Below are 19,998 nucleotides of genomic sequence, written 5' to 3' on the forward strand. Positions count from 1 at the left end.
AAGTAAGCCCCATAAAATGCACTTTACCCAGTTTATTCTATTACAAAACTTAATAAAGACGTCAACAAAACCAATTGGTCATTTATATAAGAGGCCACAGTGAGATATCATCAGAGTAAACAAGAGAATTAAGAGTGTTTCTTGTAAGCCTCTATTAACTACAATATTCATACTAGTCAGTTGTACAGAAAAATATACTTAAAAGAGGAAAAAAATAAAATATAACATGTTTTCTTAAATTGGAAATCAGCTTCCCACAAAAATTCTAAGAAGGAAACAGAAACTGGAGGTAGACTAAGAGGGTCAAAACACTACTGGGGAAGATGGTTGAATAGGAACAGCTCCAGTCTCCAGCTCCCACCACAAGTGACACAGAAGACAGGTGATTTCTGCATTTTCAACTGAGGTACTGGGTTCATCTCACTAGGGAGTTCCGGACAATCAGTGCTGGTCAGCTGCTGCAGCCCAATCAGCAAGAGCTGAAGCAGGGTGAGGCATCGCCTCACCTGGGAAGCGCAAGGGGGAAAGGAATCCCTTTTCCTAGCCAGGGGAACTGAGACACACAACACCTGGAAAATCAGGTAACTCCCACCCCAATACTGCGCTTTACCAAGAGTCTTAGCAAAGGGGCACACCAGGAGATTATATCCCACACCTAGCTGGGAGGGTCTGACGCCCACAGAGCCTCCCTCACTGCTAGCACAGCAGTCTGCAATCTAACGGCAAGGCAGCAGCAAGGCTGGGGGAGGGGCGCCCACCATTGCTGAGGTTTAAGTAGGTAAACAAAGCCACTGGGAAGTTCGAACTGGGTGGAGCTCACAGCAGCTCAAGGAGGCCTGCCTGTCTCTGTAGACTGAACCTCTGGGGACAGGGCACACCTAAACAACAACACCACCACCACCAACAACAAAAAAGCAGCAGAAACCTCTGCAGACGCAAATGACTCTGTCTGACAGCTTTGAAGAGAGCAGTGGATCTCCCAACATGGAGGTTGAGATCTGAGAACGGACAGACTGCCTGCTCAAGTGGGTTCCTGACCCCTGAGTAGCCTAACTGGGAGACATCCCCCACTAGGGGCAGTCTGACACCCTACACCTCACACGGCAGAGTACACCCCTGAGAGGAAGCTTCCAAAGCAAGAATCAGACAGGTTCATTCGCTGTTTAGCAATATTCTATCTTCTGCAGCCTCTGCTGCTGATACCCAGGCAAACAGGGTCTGGAGTGGACCTCAAGCAATCTCCAACAGACCTACAGCTGAGGGTCCTGACTGTTAGAAGGAAAACTAACAAACAGGAAGGACACCCACACCAAAACCCGATCAGTACTTCACCATCATCAAAGACCAGAGGCAGATAAAATCACAAAGATGGGGAAAAAGCAGGGCAGAAAAGCTGGAAATTCAAAAAATAAGAGCGCATCTCCCCCTCCAAAGGAACGCAGCTCATCGCCAGCAACGGATCAAAGCTGGATGGAGAATGATTTGACGAGATGAGAAAAGAAGGCTTCAGTCCATCAAACTTCTCAGAGCTAAAGGAGGAATTACATACCAGCACAAAGAAACTAAAAATCTTGAAAAAAGAGTGGAAGAATTGATAACTAGAACAATTAATGCAGAGAAGGCCATAAATGAACTGACAGAAATGAAAACCATGACACGAGAAATACGTGACAAATGCAGAAGCTTCAGTAACCGACTGGATCAACTGGAAGAAAGAATATCAGCGATTGAGGATCAAATGAATGAAATGAAGCGAGAAGAGAAATCTAAAGAAAAAAGAACTTCTTCTCTGAGAAAACACCAAATGGCGGATGACACCAGTGCAGCCGGGGGGGGTGGGAGGCGGAGGCCCTGGTGGCCCTGGGATGGGGAACTGCGGTGGCTTCCGCGGAGGTTTTGGCAGTGGCATCCGGGGCCGGGGTCACGGCCATGGACGGGGTCGGGGCCGAGGCCGCGGAGCTCGCGGAGGCAAGGCTGAGGATAAGGAGTGGATGCCCGTCACCAACCTGGGCCGCTTGGTCAAGGACATGAAGATCAAGTCCCTGCAGGAGATCTACCTCTTCTCTCTGCCCATTAAGGAATCTGAGATCATTGACTTTTTCTTGGGGGCCTCTCTCAAAGACGAGGTTTTGAAGATTATGCTGGTGCAGAAGCAGACACGTGCTGGCCAGTGCACCAGGTTCAAGGCGTTTGTTCCTATCAGGGACTACAATGGCCACGTCAGCCTGGGTGTTAAGTGCTCCAAGGAGGTGGCCACCGCCATCCGTGGGGCCATCATCCTGGCCAAACTCTCCATTGTCCCAGTGCGCAGAGGCTACTGGGGGAACAAGATCGGCAAGCCCCACACCGTCCCTTGCAAGGTGACAGGCCGCTGCAGCTCTGTGCTGGTGCACCTCATCCCTGCACCCAGGGGCACTGGCATCGTCTCAGCGCCTGTGCCCAAGAAGCTGCTCATGATGGCTGGTATTCATGACTGCTACACCTCAGCCCGAGGCTGCACTGCCACCCTGGGCAACTTCACCAAGGCCACCTTTGATGCCATCTCTAATACCTACAGCTACCTGACCCCTGACCTCGGGAAGGAGACTGTGTTTACCAAGTCTCCCTATCAGGAATTCACTGACCACCTTGTCAAGACCCACACCAGAGTCTCGGTGAAGCGGACCCAGGCTGCAGCTGTGGCTACAACATAGGCTTTTTATACAAGAAAAATAAAGTGAATTAAGCCTGTTACTAAAAGAAAAAGAAAAAAAAAAAAAAGAAAGAAAAAAGAAGAAAAAGAAATGAACAAAGCCTGCAAGAAGTATGGGATTATGTAAAAAGGCCAAATCTACGTCTGATTGGGGTACCTGAAAGTGAGGGGGAAAATGGAATCAAGTTGGAAAACACTCTTTAGGATATCATCCAGGAGAACTTCCCCAACCTAGTAGGGCAGGCCAACATTCAAATTCAGGAAATACAGAGAACGCCACAAAGATACTCCTCCAGAAGAGCAACTCCAAGACACATAATTGCCAGATTCACCAAAGTTGAAATGAAGAAAAAAATCTTAAGGGCAGCCAGAGAGAAAGTTTGGGTTACCCACAAAGGGAAGCCCATCAGATTAACAGCAGATCTCTCAGCAGAAACTCTACAACTCAGAAGAGAGTGAGGGCCATATTCAACAATCTTAAAGAAAAGAATTTTAAACTCAGAATTGCATATCCAGCCAAACTAAGTTTCATAAGTGAAGGAGAAATAAAATCCTTTACACATAAGCAAATGCTTAGAGATTTTGTCACCACCAGGCCTGCCTTACAAGAGACCCTGAAGGAAGCCCTAAACATGGAAAGGAACAACCCGGTACCAGCCATTGCAAAAACATGCCAAAATGTAAAGACCATCGAGGCTAGGAAGAAACTGCATCAACTAACGAGCAAAATAACCAGTTAATATCATAATGGCAGGATCAAGTTCACACATAACAATATTAACCTTAAATGTAAATGGACTAAATGGTCCAATTAAAAGACACAGACTGGCAAACTGGATAAAGAATCAAGACCCATCAGTTTGCTGTATTCACGAGACCCATCTCACATGCAGAGACATACATAGGCTCAAAATAAAGGGATGGAGGAAGATCTACCAAGCAAATGGAGAACAAAAAAAGCAGGGGTTGCAATACTAGTCTCTGATAAAACAAACTTTAAACCATCAAAGACCAAAAGAGACAAAGAAGGTCATTACATAATGGTAAAGGGATCAATTCAACAGGAAGAGCTAACTCTCCTAAATATATATGCACCCAATACAGGAGCACCCAGATTCATAAAGCAAGTCCTTAGAGACTTACAAAGGGACCTAGACTCCCATACAATAATAATGGGAGACTTCAACACTCCACTGTCAACATTAGACAGTTCAACAAGACAGAAAGTTAACAAGGATATCCAGGAATTGAACTCATCTCTGCAGCAAGCAGACCTAATAGACATCTACAGAACTCTCGAATCCAAATCAACACAATATGCATTCTTCTCAGCACCACATCACACTTATTCCAAAATTGACCACATAATTGGAGGTAAAGCACTCCTCAGCAAATGTACAAGAACAGAAATTATAACAAACTGTCTCTCAGACCACAGTGCAATCAAACTAGAACTCAGGACTAAGAAACTCAATCAAAACCGCTCAAATACATGGAAACTGAACAACCTGCTCCTGAATGACTACTGGGTACATAACGAAATGAAGGCAGAAATAAAGATGTTCTTTGAAACCAATGAGAACAAAGATACAACATACCAGAATTCTGGGACACATTTAAAGCAGTGTGTAGAGGGAAATTTATAGCACTAAATGCCCACAAGAGAAAGCAGGAAAGATCTAAAATGGACACTCTAACATCACAATTAAAAGAACTAGAGAGGCAAGAGCAAACACATTCGAAAGCTAGCAGAAGGGAAGAAATAACTAAGATCAGAGCAGAACTGAAGGAGATAGAGACACAAAAAACCCTCCAAAAAATCAATGAATCCAGGAGTCGGTTTTTTGAAAAGATCAACAAAATTGACAGACTGCTAGCAAGACTAATAAAGAAGAAAAGAGAGAAGAATCAAATAGACGCATCAAAAAATGATAAAGGGGATATCACCACCAACCCCACAGAAATACAAACTACCATCAGAGAATACTATAAACACCTCTATGCCAATCAACTAGAAAATCTAGAAGAAATGGATAATTTCCTGGACACTTACACTGTCCCAAGACTAAACCGGGAAGAAGTTGAATCCCTGAATAGACCAATAGCAGGCTCTGAAATTGAGGCAATAATTAATAGCTTACCAACCAAAAAAAGTCCAGGACCAGATGGATTCACAGCTGAATTCTACCAGAGGTACAAGGAGGAGCTGGTACCATTCCTTCTGAAACTATTCCAATCAATAGAAAAAGAGGCAATCCTCCCTAACTCATTTTATGAGGCCAGCATCATCCTGATACCAAAGCCTGGCAGAGACACAACAAAAAAAGAGAATTTTAGACCAATATCCCTGATGAACATCGATGCAAAAATCCTCAATAAAATACTGGTAAACCGGATCCAGCAGTACATCAAAAAGCTTATCCACCATGATCAAGTGGGCTTCATCCCTGGGATGCAAGGCTGGTTCAATATATGCAAATCAATAAACGTAATCCAGCATATAAACAGAACCAAAGACAAAAAACACATGATTATCTCAATAGATGCAGAAAAGGCCTTTGACAAAATTCAACAGCCCTTCATGCTAAAAACGCTCAATAAATTCGGTATTGATGGGACATATCTCAAAATAATAAGAGCTATTTATGACAAACCCACATCCAATACCATACTGAATGGGCAAAAACTGGAAGCATTCCCTTTGAAAACTGGCACAAGACAGGGATGCCCTCTCTCACCACTCCTATTCAACATAGTGTTGGAAGTTCTGTCTAGGGCAATCAGGCAAGAAAAAGAAATAAAGGGTATCCAGTTAGGAAAAGAAGAAGTCAAATTGTCCCTGTTTGCAGATGACATGATTGTATATTTAGAAAACCCCGTTGTCTTAGTCCAAAATCTCCTTAAGCTGATAAGCAACTTCAGCAAAGTCTCAAGATACAAAATTAATGTGCAAAAATCACAAGCATTCTTATACACCAGTAACAGACAAACAGAGAGCCAAATCAAGAATGAACTTCCATTCACAATTGCTTCAAAGAGAATCAAATACCTAGGAATCCAACTTACAAGGGATGGAAGGACCTCTTCAAGGAGAACTACAAAGCACTGCTCAGTGAAATCAAAGAGGACACAAACAAATGGAAGAACATACCATGCTCATGGATAGGAAGAATCAATATTGTGAAAATGGCCATACTGCCCAAGGTTATTTATAGATTCAATGCCATCCCCATCAAGCTACCAAGGAGTTTCTTCACAGAATTGGAAAAAAACTGCTTTAAAGTTCATATGGAACCAAAAAAAGAGTCCGCATTGCCAAGACAATCCTAAAACAAAAGGAAAAAGCTGGAGGCATCATGCTACCAGATTTCAAACTATACTACAAGGCTACAGTAACCAAAACAGCATGGTACTGGTACCAAAACAGAGCTATAGACCAATGGAACATAACAGAGTCCTCAGAAATATTACCACACATCTACAGCCATCTGATCTTTGACAAACCTGAGAGAAACAAGAAATGGAGAAAGGATTCCCTATTTAATAAATGGTGCTGGGAAAATTGGCTAGCCATAAGTAGAAAGCTGAAACTGGATCTTTTCCTTACTCCTCATACGAAAATTAATTCAAGATGGATTAGAGACTTAAATGTTAGACCTAATACCATAAAAACCCTAGAAGAAAACCTAGGTAGTACCATTCAGGACATAGGCATGGGCAAGGACTTCATGTCTAAAACACCAAAAGCAATGGCAGCAAAAGCCAAAATTGACAAATGGGATCTAATTAAACTAAAGAGCTTCTGCACAGCAAAAGAAACTACCATCAGAGTGAACAGGCAACCTACAGAATAGGAGAAAATTTTGGCAATCTACTCATCTGACAAAGGGCTGATATCCAGAACCTACAAAGAACTCAAACAAATTTACAAGAAAAATACAAACAACCCCATCAGAAAGTGGGCAAAGGATATGAACAGACATTTCTCAAAGTAGACATTCATACAGCCAACAGACACATGAAAAAATGCTCATCATCACTCGCCATCAGAGAAATGCAAATCAAAACCACAATGAGATACCATCTCACACCAGTTAGAATGGCAATCATTAAAAAGTCAGGAAACAACAGGTGCTGGAGAGGATGTGGAGAAATAGGAACACTTTTACACTGTTGGTGGGATTGTAAACTAGTTCAACCATTATGGAAAACAGTATGGCGATTCCTCAAGGATCGAGAACTAGAAGTACCATATGACCCAGCCATCCCATTAATGGGTATATACCCAAAGGATTATAAATCATGCTGCTATAAAGACACATGCACACGTATGTTTATTGCGGCACTATTCACAATAGCAAAGACTTGGAATCAACCCAAATGTCCATCAGTGACAGACTGGATTAAGAAAATGTGGCACTTATGCACCATGGAATACAATGCAGCCATAAAAAAGGATGAGTTTGTGTCCTTTGTAGGGACATGGATGCAGCTGGATACCATCATTCTCAGCAAACTATCACAAGAACAGAAAACCAAACACCGCATGTTCTCACTCATAGGTGGCAACTGAACAATGAGATCACCTGGACTCAGGAAGGGGAACATCACACACAGGGGCCTATCATGGGAGGGGGGAAGGGGGTGGGATGGCACTGGGAATTATACCTGATGTAAATGACGAGTTGATGGGTGCTGACGAGTTGATGGGTGCAGCACACCAACATGGCACAAGTATACATATGTAACAAACCTGCACGTTATGCACATGTACCCTAGAGCTTAAAGAATAATAATAATAATAACAATAATAATAATAATAATAAACACTACTGGGAATTATGGAAATATAACATTTTGGATAACACCCATTGTACCAGCCATCTCCATTTAATGATGCTGCAACACACTACCACATTCAAACATTTCTAGGGCTCTAAATCAAAACCAATACAAACAATGTGCTCAGGAACCATATTATATCCTCCTATTATAAATGAATACCTACAACATGGAAACCAATTCATTTATACAAATGTCACTTCAGTAGAAGGCAGAAGGCAAGGCAGTTCACTGCTGCCCAGGCCTGAGTCACCTGTGGAACTATCTTGTCAAATTGTATATCTCATTCTTAGAGTAACTATACATACCAATTTCTCTGAAGCTGCTTCCTTGTTTATGCCTGTTGTTGTGATGTAATACTAATAGGGGTCACTTTCACTTTCAAAAGTGTTCCAGTTTGGAAAATAAAGTATATGATTTTCCTATTAACATCCATTGACTATATATAAATGTCTATAATTATCTACTAGAGGAAATATTTTTACTTTCTCCTTTATATAGAGATTGTACTTCTGATAACAATATGAATAGAGCATGAAACATGTTCTAAGCAAACATAATATGGTACGACCATTGAACGTTATCAGTCACAATTCAGCTACCACCAACTTAACACACTTAGCTCCTGATTCACCTGTAGTCGAGTAATTTAACAGCCTTATACAATCTGACTGCTTTCCAATAAATTATACTTTTGTCATTACTCTTGTCAGGAAGAGATTTTCATTTAGAAGGATTCTAAAATGATCTACATAAAAATCATATAATTACAGGACCACCTATTCTTATTACAGCTAACCTCCTGTGATGGGGGTGCTATATGCTTCGGTGTTCAGACAGCTGCTCACAGACCACTGCAACTGACAAATTTTTTTTACAGCAGAAAACAGAAAAGTACTCGCTATCACTGTGTAGTGATGGAGGTTGTATCAGATTAGAGTGAGAGCCAGATGTGACGCATGGACTGAGAATTTGGTCTTGTTTGTCCCCTGGCCTTTGGAAAGAATGTCCAAAAGTATGCCCTAAGAAGGTCAAAGCTATTCTTTCTCCAACCCCATAATATTCTGAAAATCGAGCTACTTACCCTATTATACAGTAGCCAGACCAATGGTTTCTATGTGTACAATTGTAATGTTTTTCATTGCCTTAAGTGCTCTAATAACTATATATATACACATACACACACATATATATATAAAATTCTATTTCTTTATAGGACTGTATATGTTTCTATACATGACTCTGAAGGCAGAAAAAGTATGTTTGCATATATGTGCATGCATGTGTATGTTATGACGTGTGTCTAAATATATGTGCTACATCCCTGTTTCCTAGTTCACTATCTACCACCAAGATACTACCAGTCATATCTATTATTTTATCTTTTGTGCACAATCTATATATGCCCCCCACAACCTGGATTCTCACAAATGATCTACCATAATAAAATGAATAAGCCTAGTAAAATGTTGTAAAGTCTCCAGCACGTATGTAATACATTTTACCAAATATTTTTGTGAATGATTTTTAATCAAAGTGATATGTATTTATACATCTCAAAATACATTTGAAATCAAAAGGATTCTATTGGTACTCATCTTAGAGACAAACCAAAAGAAAGCACAATAACAAAGAGGGTCTAATAATGAAAAAATAACATTATCCTCTTATATAAATTTGTAAAACACACTGCCACTAATTCTTGCATTTATAGGCAAACTTGAACATGGGATCTCTAATAATAAAGATTAAAGTTGACTTATATAATTGGGGTGATATATTTGTCACAAATTATATCAAATATGTCATGAAACAAGATATTTCATATATAACTTTCACAAATATTTTTGGTAAAAAAGTTAAATTATTATTGCATCCAAAATTTTAATTAGGTCTTCAAGGCAAGATGGCAGAATAAGTTTCACCAATCGTCTTCCCCACCAAAGGATATCAATTTAACAACTATCTACACACACACACACACACACACACACACACAAACACACACACACCCCTTCATAAGAACCAAAAATCAGGTGAGCACTCATAGTACCTAATTATAACTTCAAAATCACTGAAAGAGGCACTGGAGAAGTACAAAAAAAAAAAAAAAGAAAAAGAAAAAAAAAGTCTTGTTCTCTGATGCCACCCCTCCTAAAACCCCTGGCTCCTCTATCTTTTGAAATTTCTTATGGAGACCATTTCTGTGTCTGAGGAGATTTCTGTGACCAAATCATAGCAATTGGGAGGCATCAAACTCAGCGTTGCCCTCTTATAACAAAAAGCAAAACCCAACAAAACTCAGCTGATGCCCGACCAAGAAGAGAGTATTTAAAGCAGTCCTAGTCAGAGAGGAATTGTCAATCCTAGTGGTCCAAACTTGAGTTCCCACAATCCTCACCACCATGGGCTAAAGTGTTCTGGGGCTGCAAATAAACTTGAAAAACAGTCAACACCAAGAGGATTGCAACTCCTAAGCAAGCTGAAGTGTTAAACTGGGCCCAGAGAGAGTGAACTGGTTGGGTATGAAACCTACTTAGACACCAAATGAGGCAGCTAAGGGAATGCTTACATCAACCCTCCCCTAACCCCAGGATGCACAGCTCGTGGTTCCAAAAGAGACCCCCTCCTTCCGCTTAAGGAGAGGAGAGATAAGAGTGCAGAGGACTTTGTCTTGCATCTTGAATACCAGCTCAGCCACGGCAGAACAGGGCACTGGTCAGTCATTAGGCACCCTTTCCAGGACCTTCCTCCTGAGCAACATTTCTGGACACATCCTGGTCCATAAGGGAACATTCTGCCTTGAAGGGAATGACCAAGACCTGGAAGAAGTCATCACCTGCTAACTGAAGGGCCCTTAGCCCCTGAATAACCAGCAGTGATACCCAGATACTACATCAAGGGCTGTGAGACACTGAGACTTGCTGGCTTCAGGTGAGACTCAACACACTCCCAGCTATGGTGGCTACAGGGCAAGACTCTTCCATATGAGAAAAGTAGAGAGAAAAGTAAATGGGACTTTGTCTCACTACCTTAGGTACCAGCTCTGTCAAAGGATAATAGAGCACCAATCCAGCCTTTGAGGGGACTTATTCCAGGACTTGGCTCTAGTACAGCATTTCTGTACCTGCCTTGGGCAAGAGGGGAGCCCACTGCCCCGAAGTCAGGCAGTATTCAACACAAGCTGAGTGAACAGCCCTGGGTCTTAAGGAAATATCAGTGGTAGTCTGGTAGTACTCCCTGTGGGTCTATGGTACTTGTAGCCACTGGGTGAGGCTCCTCTGCATTTAAGAAAGGGAGGGAAGAGTGAAAAGGACTCTGTCTTGTGATTTGAGTGCCAGGGCAGTCACAGTACAATAGAATACACAATTACACTTCTAAGCTATGTGACTCTAGGGCCTGGCTCCCAGACAGCACCTCTGGATATGCCAGGGGTCTGGGGGAGCTTACCACTCTGAAAGGAAGGTCACAGGTCTGGAAGCTTTTCTACCTGCTGATTGTAGAGCCCCAGGTTCTTAAGCGAACACAGGTGGTAACCAGGGAAGGGTTACATCAGGCCTTGGGTGAGACTCAGTGCTGTGGTGGCATCAGATCTGACCCAGTGCAGTCATAGAAGTGGTGGCCATAGCGGTGCTTGTGTCACTCTACCTCTCGCTTTAGGTGACTCAGAACAGAGAGAGACTCCTTTTCTTGGGAAATAGTAAGGAGAAGAACAAAAATCTCTGTCCTAAAAATCTGGAGAATTCTCTGCAATCTTGTCCAAGACCATCAAGGTGGTACCTCTAGGAGTCTGCAAGAGTCACAGAGCTAACTGGGTTTAGGGTGCTCCCTAAGAGACATACAGCTTAGATTGTATCACCCAAGTCCTTTCAAATATCTGGAAAGCTGTCACAAGAAGGATAGGTACAAACAAACACAGACTGAGATGAGTACAAAAAAATACCTAACACTTCAATTCCCAGACACTGAGGAATATATACAAGCATCAAGACCCTCTAGAAAACATGACCTCACCAAATGAACTAAATAAGACACCAGGTACAAAATCTGGAGAAACAGAGATATGTGACCTTTTAGATAGAGAATTCAAAATAGTTGTTTTGAGAAAACTCAAAGAAATTCAACATAACACAGGAAGGAATTCAGAATTCTATCAGATAAATTTAATTAAAATGTAGAAATAATCAAAAACAAGCAGAAATTCTGGAGATAAAAATGTAATTGGCATACTGAAGAATGCATTAGAGTCTTAAAAGTAGAATCAGTCATGTAGAAGAATAAATTCATGAGCTTGAAAACAGGCTATTTAAATATACACAGTCAGAGGAGATAAAAGAAAAAGACAAAAATGATGAAGCACACCCACAAGATCTAGAATATAGACTCAAAAGGGCAAATCTAAGTTTTGGGCCTCAAAGAGCAGGCAGAGAAAGATGTAGTGGTAGAAAGCTTATTCAAAGGGATAATAACAGAGAACTCAAACCTGGAGAAAGATATCAATAGCAACATACAGGAAGGTTATAGAATACCAAGTATATTTAACCCAAAGAAGACTAACTCAAAGCATTTCATAATCAAACTCCCAAAGGCCTAAGATAAAAAAAGATAGTAAAAGCAGCAAAAGAAAAGACACAAATAACATACAATGGATCTCCATTATATCTGGAAGCAGACTTTTAATGAAAACCTCACAGGCCAGTAAATAGTGGCATGATATATTTAAAATGCTGAAGGAAAAAAATATATTTACCCTAGAATAGCGTATCTGGAAAAAACATCCTTGAAACATGAAGGAGAAATAAAGACTTTCCCAGACAAACCAAAGCTGAGAGATATCATCAACACCAGACCTAGACCTATTCTAAGTGACATGCTAAATGAGGTGCTTCAATGAGAAACAAAAGAACATTAATGAGAAATGAGAAATTATCTGATGGTACAAACCTCACTGGTAATATCAATAGTAATTACAGAAAAAAAAACAGAATATTACAACACAGTAACTGTGGTGTGTAAATACTCTTACTTTATATAGAAACACTAAACAATGAATGAATAAAAAATAGTAACTACAACTACATTTTCAGACATAGTAAAATGAGATTTAAATAGAAACAACTAAAAGTTTAAAAGTTGGAGAATGAAGCTAAGGCATAAAGTTATTGTTATGCTTCCTTTTTGCTTATTTTTTTGTTTGCAAGTTTATGCAAATAGTGTAAGTTGTCATGAGATTAAAACAATGGTTTATAAAATAAAATTTGCAATCCCTATGTTAACCTTTAAGCAAAAAAATACAAGGGGTCCAATATATATATATATATATAATATATATAATGCAAGAAACTAAACAGTATTACCAGAGAAAACCACCTTCTCTAAAAGGAACACAGGAAGGGAAAAAAAGAAGAAGGAGAATACCACAAACTACCAAAGCTCGAACAATGAAATGGCAGGAGTAAGTCCCTACTTACCAATAATAACAATGAATGTAAATAGACTAAACTCTCCAATCAAAACAGACTGGCTGAATGGATGGAAGAACAAGAACCATTGATTTGTTGCTTACAAGAAACACACTTCACCTATATGGACACATATAGACTGAAAATAAAGGAAAGGAATAAGATATGCCGTGCCAAGGCAAACCAAAAAGAGCATGAGTAGCTACACTTATTTCAGAAAAACTAGATTTCAAGAAAAAAAACTATGAGAGACAAAGAATATCATTATATAATGATGAAGGAGTCAATTCAGCAAGAAAATACAACAATTAAATATATAACACCCAACACTGGAGCACCCAAAAATATAAAGAAAATATTATTAAAGCTAAAGAGAGAATAGGCCCCAATACAATAACTGGAGATTTCAACACCCCACTTTCAGCACTGGACAGATCTTTCAGACAGAATATCAACAAAGAAGTATTGAATGGACTTAATCTGTATTTATAGGCCAAATTAACATAATAGATATTTACAGAACATTTCATCCTTCTGCTGTAGAATGCACATTGCTCTGCTCAGTACATGGATCATTGTAAAAAAGACCATATCTTAGGTCATAAAACAAGTCTTAAAACATTCACTAAAATTGAAATAATACCATGAATCTTTTTGAACACAATGAAATAAAATAAGAAAACAATAACAAGAGGAATTTTGGTAACTATATAAATACACAAATTAAACTGTATGATTCTGAATCACCAGTGGGTCAATCAATTAATTAAGATGGAAAATATTTCTTAAAACAAATGATAATAAAAACACAACATACAAAAATTTATGGGATACAGTAATAGCAGTACTAAGAGAAAAGTTTATAGCTATGAGTGTGTACATCAAAAAAGAGGTAAAACTTCAAATAAGCAATCTGATGAGATATCTTAAACAACTGGAAAAGCAAGAGCAAACCAAACCCCAAATCACTAGAAAAAAATAAATAAACGTGAGAACAAAATCAACGAAATTGAAACAAAAATCATGCAAAAAATCAATGAAACAAAAGGCTGATATTTTTAAAAGTTAAGTAAAATTGACAAACCATAAGCCAGACAAGCTGATCAAAAAGAGAAGATTCAAATAAATAAAAAGATTAAATAAATAAGAGACAAAATCCAAATAAATACAAATAAGTAAATAAATATAAAAGGAGACATTACAACTAATACTGAGAAATTCAAAGGATCATTAGTGGCTACTGTGGTCAACTACATGCCAATAAATTGGAAAATCTAGAAGAAACAGACAACTTCCTAGACACAAATAACCCACCAAGATTGAACCATGAAGAAGTACAAACCCTGAGCAGACCAGTAACAAGTAATGAGATGAAGCTGAAATGAGATCAAAGTAACAAGATCGAAGAAATTAGATCAAGTCATGAGATAGAAGCTGAAGTGTCTCCCAGTAAAGAAAAGCCTGCAACCCAACAATTTCCTGTTGAATTCTACAAAATATTTAAAGAAGAACTAATACCAATCCTACTCAAACAGTTCTGAAAAATAGGGGAGGAAGACCGCTTCCAAACTCATTCTATGAAACCAGTACTACTCTGATTCCAAAACCAGACAAAGACACATTTAAAAAAAAGAAAGAAAGAAAAGAAAACTACAGGCCAGTATCTCTGATGAATATTGCTGTGAAAATTCTCAACAAAATACGAGCAAACAAAATTCAACACTAAATGTAAAAGATCATTTATCATGACCAAGTGGATTTGTCCTTGGGAGACAAGGATGGTTCAACATAAACAAATCAATTGTTGTGATAAGTCATATCAATGGAATGAAGAACAATAACCATATGATCATTTCAATTGATGCTGAAAAGGCATTTGATAAAATTCAACACCCCTTCATGATAAACACCCTAAAAAAACTGGGGATAGAAAGAATAATATAAGCCATGTATGACAGACTAAAAGCTAGTATCATACTGACTGGGGAAAAACTGAAAGCCTTTCCTTTAAGATCTGGAACATGGTAAGAAAGCCCACTTTCATCACTTTTATTTAACATAGTACTGGACGTTTTAGCTAGAGCAATCAGACAAGAGAAAGATATAAAGGGCATCCAAACTAGAAAGGAAAAAGTCAAATTATCCTTGTTTGCAGAAGGTGTAATATTATATTTGGAAAAACCTAAAGAATACACCAAAAAAATTTAAAACTAATAAATTCAGTAAAGTTGCAGGATACAAAATGCACAAAAGTCAGCAGGGTTTATATATATATATGGTGTGTGTGTGTGTATATATGTGTATATATATACACACATACACATATATACATATGTGTGTGTGTGTGTGTGTGTGTGTATGGACTTTAAGTTCTGGGATACATGTGCAGAACATGCAGGTTTGTTACATAGGTACACGCCTGCCATGGTGGTTTGCTCCACCCATCAACCTGTCATCTATATTAGGTATTTCTCCTAATGTTATCCCTCCCCTAGTCCCCCACTGCCTGACAGGCCCCATTGTGTGATGTTCCCCTCCCTGTGTCCATGTGTTCTCATTGTTCAAATCCCATTTATGAGTGAGAACATGCAGTGTTTGGTTTTCTGTTCCTGTGTTAGCTTGCTGAGAATGATAGTTTCCAGCTTCATCCATCCCTCTGCAAAGGACATGAACTCATCCTTTTTACAGCTGCATAGTATTCAGTAGTGTATATGTGCCACATTTTCTGTATCCATTCTATTATAGATGGGCATTTGGGTTTGTTCCAAGTCTTTGCTATTGTGAACAGTGCTGTAATAAACATACATGTGCATGTGTCTTTATGTGGAATGATTATAATCCTTTGGGTATATAACCAGTAATGGGATTGCTGGGTCAAATGGTATTTCTAGTTCTAGATCCTTGAGGAATTGCCACACTGTCTTCCATAATGGTTGAATTAATTTAAACTCCAACCAAAAGTGTAAAAGTGTTCCTATTTCTCCACATCCTCTCCAGCATCAGCAGTTTCCTGACTTTTTAATGATCGCTATTCTAAATGGCGTGAGATGATAGTTCATTGTGGTTTTGATTTGCATTTATCTAATGACCAGCGATGAAGAGCTTTTATTCATATGTTTGTTAGCTACATAAATGTCTTCTTTTGAGAAATGTCTGTTCATATCATTTGCCCATGTTTTCATGCAGTGTTTGTTTCTTGTAAATTTGTTTAAGTTCTTTGTAGATTCTGGATATTAGCCCTTTGTCAGATGAATAGATTGAAAAAATTTTCTCTCATTCTGTAGGTTGCCTGCTCATTCTGATGATAGTTTCTTTTTCTGTGCAGAAGCTCCTTAGTTTAATTAGATACCATTTGTTAATTTTGGCTTTTGTTGCCATTGCTTTTGGTGTTTTAGTCATGAAGTCTTTGCCCATAACTATGTCCTGAATCATATAGCCTGGGTTTTCTTCTAAAGCTTTTATGGTTTTAGGTCTTTAATCCATTTTAAGTTAATTTTTGTATAAGGTGTAAGGAAGGCAACTAGTTTCCTTTTTCTGCATATGGCTAGCCAGTTTTCCCAACACTATTTATCAAATAGAGAATCCTTTCCCTATTGCTTTTTTTTGTCAGGTTTGTCAAAGACAAGATGGTTGTAGATGTGTGGTATTAATTCTGAGGCCTGTGTTCTGTTCCGTTGGTCTGCATATCTGTTTTGGTGCAATACCATGCTGTTTTGGTTACTGTAGCCTTGTAGTATAGTTTGAAGTCAGGTAGTGTGGTGACTCCAGCTTTGTTCTTTTTGCTTAGTACTGTCTTGGTTATATGGGCTCTTTTTTGGTTCCATACAAAATTTAAAGTAATTTTTTCTAATTCTATGAAGAAAGTCAGTGGTAGCTTGATGGGGATAGCATTGAATCTATAAATTACTTTGGCCAGGAAGGCTATGTTCAAGATATTCATTCTTCCTATCCCTGAGCATGGAATGTGTTTCCATTTGTTTGTGTCCTCTCTTATTTCCTTGAGAAGTGGTTTGTAGTTCTCTTTGAAAAAGTCCTTCACATCCCTTGTTAATTTTATTCCTAGGAATTTTATGATCTATGTACCAACTGTGAATGGGAGTTCACTCATGATTTAGTTCTCTTTTTCTCTATTATTGGTATATAGGAAAGTTTGTGATTTTTGCACATTGGTTTTGTATCCTGAGACTTTGCTGAAGTTGCTTATCAGCTTAAAGAGACTTGGGGCTGAGACGATGGGGTTTTCTAAATATACAATCATGCCATCTGCAAACAGAGACAATTTGACTTCCTCTCTTCTATTTGAATACCCTTTATTTCCTTCTCTTGCCTGACTGCCCTGGCTGGAACTTTCAATATTATGTTGAATAGGAGTGGTGAGAGAGGGTATCCTTGTCTTGTGCAGGTTTTCAAAGGGAAGGCTTCCAGTTGTTGACCATTCAGTATGATACTGGCTATGGGCTTGTCAAAAATAGCTCTTATTATTTTGAGATATGTTCCATCAATACCTAGTTGATTGAGAGTGTTTAGCATGATGGGGTGTTGAATTTTATCAAAGGCCTTTTCTGCATCTATTGAGATAATCACGTGGTTTTTGTCACTGGTTCTGTTCATGTGATGGATTACATTTATAATTTGTGTATGTTTAATCAGCTTGCATCCCAAGGACGAAGCCAACTTGATCGTGGTGGATAAGCTTTTTGATGTGCTGCTGGATTTGATTTGCCAGTATTTTATTGAGAATTTTCACACTGATGTTCATCAGGGATATTGACCTGAAATTGTGTGTGTGTGTGTGTGTGTGTGTGTGTATGTGGTCAATTTTAGAATAAGTGCAATGTGGTGCTGAGAAGAAAGTATGTTCTGCTGATTTGGGGTAGAGAGTCCTGTAGATGTCTATTAGGTCTGCTTGGTCCAGAGCTGAGTTCAAGTCCTGAATATCCTTGACAATTTTCTGTCTCCTTGATCTGTCTAATATTGACAGTAGGGTTTTAAAGTATTCCACTATTATTGTTTGGGAGTATAAGTCTCTTTGTAGGTCTCTAAGAACTTGCTTTATGAATCTGGGTGCTCCTATATTTGGTGCATATATATTTAGGAGAGTTAGCTCTTCTTGTTGCATTGATCCCTTTACCATATGTAATGCCCTTCTTTGTCTCTTTTGATCTCTCTGGTTTAAAGTCTGTTTTATCAGAGACTAGGATTGTAATCCTTGCTTTTTTTTTTTTTTTTTTTTGGCAAATATTCCTCCATCCCTTTATTTTGAGGTTATGTGTGTCTTCGCATGTATGATGGGTCTTCTGAATACAGCACCTCAATGAGTCATGACTCTTATCTAATTTGCCAGTCTGTGTCTTTTAACTGGGGCATTTAGCCCATTTACATTTAAGGTTAATATTGTAATGTGTGAATTTGATCCTGTCGTTATGATGCTACCTGGTTTTTTGCCCACTAGTTGATGCGATTTCTTCATAGTGTCGACAGTCTTTACCATTTAGTACATTTTTGCAGTGGCTGATACCAGTTTTTCCCTTCCATGTTTAGTGCTTCCTTCAGGAGCTCTTGTAAGGCAGACCTGGTGGTGATAAAATCTCTCAGCATTTGCTTGTCTGGAAAGGATTTTATTTCTCCTTTGCTTACGAAGCTTAGTTAAGGTGGATATGAAATTCTGGGTTGAAAATTCTTTTCTTAAAGAATGTTGAGGCCGGGCGCGGTGGCTCAAGCCTGTAATCCCAGCACTTTGGGAGGCCGAGACGGGTGGATCACGAGGTCAGATCGAGACCATCCTGGCTAACACGGTGAAAACCCCGTCTCTACTAAAATACAAAAAAAACTAGCCGGGCGAGGTGGCGGGCGCCTGTAGTCCCAGCTACTCAGGAGGCTGAGGCAGGAGAATGGCGTAAACCCGGGAGGCGGAGCTTGCAGTGAGCTGAGATCTGGCCACTGCACTCCAGTCCGGGCGACAGAGCGAGACTCCGCCTCAAAAAAAAAAAAAAGAATGTTGAATATTGGTCCTCGCTGTCTTCTGACTTATAGGGTTTCTGCAGAGAGATCTGCTGTTAGTCTGATGGGCTTCCCCTTGTGGGTAACCTGACCTTTCTCTCGGGCTGTCCTTAGCATTTTTTCCTTCATTTCAACCTTGGTGAATCTAACAATTACGTGTCTTGGATTTGGTCTTCTCGAGGAGTATCTTCGTGGTGTTCTATTTCCTGAATTTGAATGTTGGCCTATCTTGCTGGATTGGGGAAGTTTTCCTGGATAGTATCCTGAAGAGTGTTTTCCAACTTGTTTTCATTCTCCCCATCACTTTCAGGTACACCAGTAAAATGTAGGTTTGGTCTTTTCAAATACTTCCATATTCCAAGTTGATCTTCAATCTCTGATATCCTTTCTTCTGCTTGATTGATTCAGCTATTGATACTTGTGTATGCTTCATGAAGTTCTCATGCTGTGTTTTTCAGCTCCATCACGTCATTTATGTTATTCTCTAAACTGGTTATTCTAGTTAGAAATTTGTCTAACCTTTTTTAAAGGTTCTTATCTTCCTTGCATTTGGTTAGAACATGCTCCTTTAGCTCAGAGGAGTTTGTTATTACCTATCTTCTGAAGCCTACTTCTGTCAATTCGTAAAACTCATTCTCTGTCCAGTTTTGTTCCCTTGCTGGCAAGGAGTTGTGATCCTTTGTAGGAGAAAGGCGTTCTGGTTTTTGGAATTTTCAGCCTTTTTGTGCTGGTTTATCATCATCTTCATGGATTTATCTACCTTTGATCTTTGATGCTGGGTTTCTACATGGACGTCCTTTTTATTGATGTTAATGCTATTCCTTTCTGTTTGTTAGTTTTCCTTCTAACAGGCCTCCCTGCTGCAGGTCTGCTGGAGTTCACTGGAGGTCCACTCCAGACCCTCTTTGCCTGGGTATTGCCAGCAGAGGCTGCAGAACAGCAAAGATTGCTGCCTGTTCCTTTCTCTGGAAGCTTCATCCCAGAGGGGCATCCGGCAGATGC

At 39.4% G+C, this 19,998-nt stretch overlaps 1 protein-coding gene and 1 pseudogene across 1 annotated transcript in view; one reads left to right on the top strand and one right to left on the bottom strand.

The window, feature by feature from the left end:
- DACH2 (dachshund family transcription factor 2) overlaps window positions 1-19,998 on the bottom strand; it is an 811,718-nt gene that overhangs the window by 637,869 nt on the left and 153,851 nt on the right.
- LOC117096202 lies at window positions 1,805-2,764 on the top strand (annotated as a pseudogene).

Source organism: Trachypithecus francoisi, unplaced genomic scaffold, assembly GCF_009764315.1.
Source record: "Trachypithecus francoisi isolate TF-2019V2 unplaced genomic scaffold, Tfra_2.0 Contig01451, whole genome shotgun sequence".
Lineage (NCBI taxonomy): Eukaryota > Metazoa > Chordata > Mammalia > Primates > Cercopithecidae > Trachypithecus > Trachypithecus francoisi.